Genomic DNA, 8,110 nt, shown 5'->3' with positions numbered 1-8,110 from the left:
CTCAGAATAAATCTCTTCAAATATTTTACAGAGTTTGACTCTTTTTGTTGACATTAGTAATTGTGTGTGTGCACAACTGTGTCTGGACATGTGAGTGATTTCTGGTGGGTACCAGATGGCTTCTCTTGATTTGGGAAACTCAGAAGATATTTCTGTTTGCAGATGGAACAAGATCAACTTTTGCACTCTGACAACCTACTGACCCGACCTGAACCCATGACTCATGACTCAACTGGTTCTGTGGTTCCCACCCAGAGGCAGACTCAGTGCACAAGGACCATTTTCCACACCCCTACAGTTTTACCCCCAACCAATTAGCAGAACCCACTCCCTAGGCCTCTGCCCACCAAAGGTTTGGTTTGGCCTTTAAAAACCAACTGAGAGAGGAAGGCACCCCAGCTGTTTTAGTTTGGACACACTTGGGGCTTGTTTGTTGCTGTAGCCGTTGGACTGCATTTTGATAATTGTTTGTTTATGTGTGTGTGTCAATATACTTGTGAGAAACGAGAATTTGATCAATGGATGTTCTTTTGCAATGCTCTGGCCCCTCCATGGGTCTCATTTTGTTGTTGAATGGGAGAGAGGGATGGAGTTCCATGTATCCAGGTTTTTATGTTGCTGTTCAAAGCCGGGTTGGGCTGTAATTGCCTGAAGGATTTTTCTTGCCCACTGCACAGAAAAAAACAATTCACTGAGACCATGATACTGCAGTAGAGAAAGAATTTAATTAACACAGAGGTAGCCAAACAGAAAGACTGGAGTTATTACTCAAATCAGTCTCCCTGAGGATTCAGAAGCTAGGGTTTTTATGGATTATTTGGTGGCAGAGGTCTAGGAGATGGGTGCTGCTGATCAGTTGGGGATAATACTGTAAGGGTGTAGAAAATTGTCCTTGTGCACTGAGTCTGCCTCTGGGTGGGAACCACAGAACCAGTTGAGTCGTGAGTCATGGGTTCAGGTGGGGTCAGTTGGCTGCCAGAGTTCCAAAGTCTGAAAAACATCTCAAAAGACCAATCAGGTTCTACAATAGCGATGTTGTCTATAGGGGCAATCGGGGAAGTCACGAATCTTGTGATCTCTGGCCACAAACTCCTGAGCAGTAAGAGATTATTGAAACTATGCCTACATTTTAACAGAATCCAGGCCCCTCCCATAATCCTAATGTTGTGGTCTTTCATTAGTTTTATAAACGTGGCTTCAGTCACTGAGCAAGGAGGTTATAGTTTTAGGGAAAGACTGTTATCATCCTTGCTTCAAAGTTAAACTATAAATTCCTCCAATGGTTAGCTTGGCTTATGCCCAGGAATAATGAGGACAGCCAGCCTGTAAGGCTAGAAGCAAGGTGGAGTCAGTCATGCTAGACTTCTCTCACTGTCATCATCTTTGCAAAGGTGGTTTCAAGGCCTTATTAGTACATGATGTTCTTCTGTGGTACTGTTTGGCCTCAGTGTTCTTTGGAGTCTGGGGAGGTTGGGCCTTTAAAAATCAAACTATAGGCTGGGCATGGTGGCTCATGCCTGTAATCACAGCACTTTGGGAGGCTGAGGTGGGCAGATCACTTGAGGTCAGGAATTTGAGACCAGCCTGGCCAACATGGTGAAACCCTGTCTCTACTACAAATACAAAAATTAGCTGGATGTGGTGGTGGGCGCCTGTAATCCCAGCTACTTGGGAGGCTAAAGCATGAGAATTGTTTGAATCTGGGAGGTGGAGGTTTCAGTGAGCCGAGATCATGCCACCACACTTCAGCCTGGGCAACAAAGTGAGACTCCATCTCAATAAATAAATAAATAAATAAAAATTAAACTATAGGTCAGGCACAGTGGTTCATGCCTATAATCTCAGTGTTTTGAGAGGCCAAGGCAGGAGGATAACTTGAGCTTAGGAGTTTGCAGCCAGGCTAGACAACATAAGAAGATCCTTTCTGTACAAAAAAATTAAAATATTAGCCGGGCAAGGTGGCATGTGCTTGTAGTCCCAGATATACAGGAGGCTGAGGTGGGAGGATTGTTTGAGCTTGGGAGGTCACGGCTGCAGTGGGCTGTGGCTGTGATTGCACTACTGCACTCCAGCCTGGGCAGCAGAGCAAGACCCTGTCTCAAAAAATAAAAATAAAATAAAAATAAAACTATCATAGAAAGTGCTTTACTCAAAATTTTGGTTCATAGCCTTCATTAAATTACCTACCAGGGAAAACAAAGTTTACCTGTGTGAGTATGTTTATAAACTGGTGAATTTGTATTGCTATCTCACGGCAAGAATCCCTAGGAAAAGCTATTGGATCTTTGCAAGTGCATATGTTCCTGGATGTTATATGTTGTTTTTGCAGGGTACCAAAATTGGCATGTAAATAAAGGACCACTCATAAATTAAGTGTATGAGTCCAAGCATTTTTCAAGTTTACATGACTTAGGTAAATGTTTAATAAATAAGCTGGCTTTAAGATAATCGGTAAAATAAAAATAGAAATGTCTTCTGAATTGTCAGCATATATTTTTGTCTGGGTTTTATCTTTGTCTCTGCTAGATATTTTAAGGTGTCAGAATTTGGCACAAAAGATTATAAGACTGTAAATCTAGCCAAGAACAAAATGATCTTTATGTGATTTTTTGATAGGTAAGACTAATTTAATGTTGTTAGTTTAAAAAAAGCGGAGGAATCTTCTGAGTTACGGGTGAAAATACCCATGTGTTTAACTTGAAATTTCTTACTTAGGTGAACACCTGATATTCACAGGTTATAAAAATGGTTAATGAAGAAATAATGACTAGCTTTGTTTAATATCCCTACTTTCATTAGTAAGCTAGATAAATTGCTAAAAATGAATGAAATGTAAATGGGATAAATGCAGTAGGGAAATTTTTCATGTAATTTAAAATCTTGAAATTATATTGGGTGCTTATTGGATGTCTGGGACATTTCCAATTCAGAAAGGGTTATGATGTAGGAAAACATGTTTTTAAAAATTGTGGAATTGTCTTGCCAATGCTAACATCTGTTAGGCAGTTCAGGATTTCTTGCTTCCTAGGTTTTCACTAAAATTTAAGATTACTAAGAATAAGAATTCTAGTTAACATGTAATTCTGTATGTAAAATGTGCCAAAGAAGATGCGTTCTTATTGAGAATAAAATGTGCCAAAGAAGATGTGTTCTTATTGAAAATAAGAAAAATTTTGTCTAATTCAGAAGTTATCTAGAGGTTGATTCACATTATGGGCTTGGAAAGGTTATTTGTGAAACAAGGTAGAAAGCAAAGGGGAGAGAGATGTGAAGACAGTTATGGATATAAAGATGTGTTTTTGGTAAGGAAGGTTATAAAGAAAATACTGTTGTAGGAGAAAGGATCTTGCATGGTAAATTTCTGTCCTAAAGTAAAATGAAGGGTTATTTAAAAAATAAAAAATTTAGGACAGGCGGGGCCCAGTGGCTTATGCCTGTAACCCCACCACTTTGGGAGGCTGAGGCAGGCAGATCACCTGAGGTCAGGAGTTAGAGACCAGCCTGACCAACATGGTGAAACCCCGTCTCTACTAAAAATACAAAAATTAGCTGGGCGAAGTGGTACACACCTGAAATGTCAGCTCTTTGGAAGGCTGAGGCAGGAGAATTGCTTGAATCTGGAAGGCAGAGATTGCAGTGAGCCAAGATCGTGCCACTGCATTCCAGCCTGGGCAACAGAGCAAGACTCTGTCTCAAAAAAAAAAAATAAATAAAATAAATAAATAAATAAATAAATAAAATTAGGACATAACAGGAAGTCCAAGCATGTCATAGATGGTCTATGTAAGTCATACATAGTTTTTTACTTTTTTCTGTTTCTCTGAGTGTCTGTGTTCATGAACATACAGAAAAAACAGGAAGTTGAAAAAGTTTAGTTAATAAGATATTTTTGACTGGGCGCAGTGACTCATGCCTGTAATCCCAGCAATTTGGGAGGCTGAGGCAAGTGGATCACCTGAGGTCAGGAGTTCAAGGCCAGCCTGGCCAACATGGTAAAAACCCATCTCTACTAAAAATACAAAAATTATCAGGGTGTGATGGTGGGCGCCTGTAGTCCCAGCTACTTGAGGGAGGCTGAGGCAGGAGAATCGCTTGAATCTGGGAGGCAGAGGTTGCAGTGAGCCAAGATCATGCTGCTGCACTCCAGCCTGGATGATAGAGCAAGACTCTGTCTCAAAAAAATAAAATAAAATAAAGATAAAATATTATTTAAAACATGGTGGAAAATTACAGAAATTTGGCTAGTTAACATTGTTCATAGTTAAAGCTCTTAGTTGTGATGAAGTTAAAATAAGAAATATTGTGAAGAAATACATTGACAGTTTGGCAATTGTTTTTAATGTAGTTAAGCATGAAGCCAGATTTAGCATGCAGCCCAATTTCACATAAATGCTTGCATTGGTTTGTTTCAGTCTGTATTTGCTATTTTGCATAGACAGTACTAGCACTAAGGGACTTACTGGCCATGTGCCTCAGGTGAATTTCTTTTTCTTTTTGTTTTTTAGAGACACGGTTTCACTCTGTCACCCAGGCTGGAGTGCCGTGAAATGATCTTGGCTCACTGCTACCTCTGCCTCCCAGGTTCAAGTGATTCTCCTGCCTCAGCCTCTGGAGTAGCTGGGATTATAGGTGCGCACCACCACGCCCAGCTAATTTTTATATTTTTAGTAGAGATGGGGTTTTGCCATGTTGGCCAGGCTGATCTCAAACTCCTGGCCTCAAGTGGTCTGCCCTCCTCAGCCTCCCAAAGTGCTGGGATTACAGGTGTGAGCCACCACACCCAGCCTCAGGTTAATTTTTTAATTGCACAAAATGTATAGTGGTGTTGGTGGATTTAAAGACATTAATTTGTGTACCAGGAACAAAATATCCATGGTGTTTTTGTTTGTTTGTTTATAGGCTCTGGGTAACACTGTAGCTTCCAAGGTGAAATAAATAGGAGGTCGAGTGTGGTGGCTCATGCTTGTAATTACAGTACTTTGGGAGGCTGAGATGGGAGGATCAGTTGAGCCTAAGAGTTTGAGATCAGCCTGTGCAACATAGTGACATCCTGTCTCAACAAAAAATTTAAAAATTAGCCAGGCATGGTGGCATGGATGGAGCTCAGTGACATTGTGCTGAATGAAAGTCAGCTAGCCGGGTGTGGTGGCTCATGCCTGTAATCCCAGCACTTTGGGAGGCCGAGGTGGGCGTATCACCTGAGGTCAGGAGTTCGAGACCAGCCTGGCCAACATGGTGAAACTCTGTCTCTACTAAAAATACAAAAATTAGCCGGGCATGATGGCGCATGCCTATAATCCCAGCTACTCGGGAGGCTGAGGCAGAAGAATTGCTTGAACCCGGGAGGCAGAGGTTGCAGTGAGCTGAGATCGCACCATTGCACTTCAGCCTGGGCATCGCAGTGAGATTCTGTCTCAAAAAAATAAATAAATAAATAAATTAAATAAATAAAAAGAAGCCAGCTCAAAAGGTTACACACTGTAGGATTCTGTTTATGTGACATTCTTTTTTTTTTCCTCATTAAACTTTTTTAATGGGTCTCAAAATTCTGTGACAAATTTTTGGTCAAGTTGTTTCCATTAAAAAGCACTGATTTTAAACACTAATAAATTAAAACTGCCACATGCAAAAGAGAAAACCAAAGTGGGCCACAAAACATTCTCCTTTCCTTCTGAAAGTTTTATGATGCATTGTTATCATTAACCAGTCTTTTACTACTAAACTTAAATGGCCAACTGAAACAAACAGTTCTAAGACCATTCTTCCACCACTGCTTAATACCAGGGTGGCAGGTATTAGGGATAATATTCATTTAGCCTTCTGAGCTTTCTGGGGATACTTGGTGACCTTGCCAGCTCCAGCTGCCTTCTTGTCCACTGCTTTGATGACACCCACTGCAACTGTCTGTCTCATATCACAAGCAGCAAAGCAACCCAGAGATGGATAGTCTGAGAAGCTCTCAACACACATGGGCTTACCAGGAACCATATCAATGATGGCAACATCACCAGATTTCAAGAATTTAGGGCCGTCTTCCAGCTTTTTACCAGAAGAGCGATCAATCTTTTCCTTCAGCTCAGCAAACTTGCATGCAATGTGAGCCATGTGGCAATCTAGTACAGGGGCATAGCCAGCACTGACTTGGCCTGGATGGTTCAGGGTAGATCACCTGAGCAGTGAATCCAGCTGCTTCCATTTGTGGGTCGTTTTTGCAGTTACCAGCATTGTTACTACAATGAACATCCTTGACAGACACATTCTTGACATGGAAGCCCACATTGTCCCCAGAAAAAGCTTCACTCAAAGCTTCATGGTGCATTTCGACAGATTTTACTTCAGTTGTAGTGTTGACTGGAGCAAAGGTGATCACCATACCAGGTTTGAGAACAACAGTCTCCACTTGGCCATCAGGAACAGTACCAATACCACCAATTTTGTAGACATCCTGGAGAAGCAGGGCTTGTCAGTTGGACGAGTTGGTGATAGGATGCAGTCCAGAGCCTCAAGCAGTGTGGTTCCACTGGCATTGCCATCCTTACGGGTGACTTTCCATCCCTTGAGCCAAGGCATGTTAGCATTTGGCTCCAGCATGCTGTCACTATTCCAACCACAAATTGGCACAAATGCCACTGTGTCAGGGTTGTAGCCAGTTTTCTTAATGTAGTGCTGACTTCCTTAACGATTTCCTCATATCTCTTCTGGTTGTAGCGTGGCTCAATAAAATCCATTTTGTTAACACCAGTGATTAGTTATTTCACACCCAATGTGTAAGCCAGAAGGGCATGCTCTCAGGTCTGCCAATTCTTGGAGATACCAGCTTCAAATCCACCAACACCAGCAGCAACAACCAGGACAGCACAGTCAGCCTGAGATGTCCCTGTAAAGATGTTTTTGATGAAGTCTCTGTGTCCTGGGGTGTAGCAGGACGAGTCACAGACAAAGCTCCTCAGACACCGGATTAAAGAAGGAAGAAGTTTTTATTCGGCCGGGAGCGTCGGCAGACTCGCGTCTTAAGAGCCGAACTCCCCAAAAAAGAAATTCCTAGCCCTTTTAAGGGCTTACAACTCTAAGAGGTCCATGTGAAAGGGTCATAATAGATCAAGTAAGCATGAGGAATGTGACTGGGGGCTACATACATCAGCTAACAGAACAAAAAGTTTTACAGTGCTTTCTCATACAATGTCTGGAATTTACAGATAACACCAGTAGTTTTGGTCAGGGGTTAATATTATTATTATTATTTTAACCACCAGGGCCAGGTGGTGGCACCAAGGTCGTCTAGCTATTTATCTTACGTCTGTTTCTTTCCAACTTTTTGCTTTCTCCCTTTTCTCCTGTCTTATAAACTAGGGAAAAGGGAAGATTGGGGAGAAGCTGGGAAGGACAACAGGAGAAGTGGTGGTCTCATTCCTTAGGGGCATTAATGATAGTCATTCAGTACTTGCTGGTCTCAAATTTCCACAAGGAGATATCAATGGTGATACCACATTTACACTCAGCTTTCAGTTTATCCAAGACCCAGGCATACTTGAAGGAGCCCTTTCCCATCTCAGCAGCCTTCTTCTCAAATTTCTTAATGCTTCTTTTGTTGATGCCACCACATTTGTAGATCAGATGGCCAGTAGTGGTGGACTTGCCCGAATCTACGTGTCCAACGACGACAATGTTGATATGAGTCTTCTTCTTTCCCATTTTGGCTTTTAGGGGTAGTTTCCACGACACTTGTGTTCTGGTAGCAAACCTGTTGTGAAAAGCTATGTGACATTCTTGAGAAGATAAAACCCTAATGATAGCAGATCTGTGTTTCGCAGTGGCTAGGGGTGAAGGGAAGATGTGACTATCGTTGCTCTTTATCTTGATTTTGTTGGTGGTTACGGGAATCTCTCTGTCTGTTTGATTCACAGAACTGTACACCTTTTCGTGAAAACATTCATTTTATTGTATGATCATTTTAAAAATTAAAAAAAGAATCAAATCTCTAAAAAAAGAAAGAATGGGCTAGGCATGATGTGGCTCACGCCTGTAATCCCAGTAATTTGGGAGGCTGAGGCAGGCAGATTGCTTTAGCCCAGGAGTTCAAGATCAGCCTGGACAACATGGCGAAGCCCCA

At 41.7% G+C, this 8,110-nt stretch overlaps 1 pseudogene; it reads right to left on the bottom strand.

Moving 5' to 3' along the window:
- Window positions 1–5,789: 5,789 nt before the first annotated feature.
- LOC129020280 (putative elongation factor 1-alpha-like 3) lies at window positions 5,790–7,692 on the bottom strand (annotated as a pseudogene).
- Window positions 7,693–8,110: the final 418 nt, after the last annotated feature.

The sequence above is a fragment of the Pongo pygmaeus genome, chromosome 20 (genome assembly GCF_028885625.2).
Source record: "Pongo pygmaeus isolate AG05252 chromosome 20, NHGRI_mPonPyg2-v2.0_pri, whole genome shotgun sequence".
NCBI lineage: Eukaryota > Metazoa > Chordata > Mammalia > Primates > Hominidae > Pongo > Pongo pygmaeus.
The sequence above is the reverse complement of the archived record's forward strand: the minus strand, read 5'-3'. Positions and strand labels throughout refer to the sequence as shown.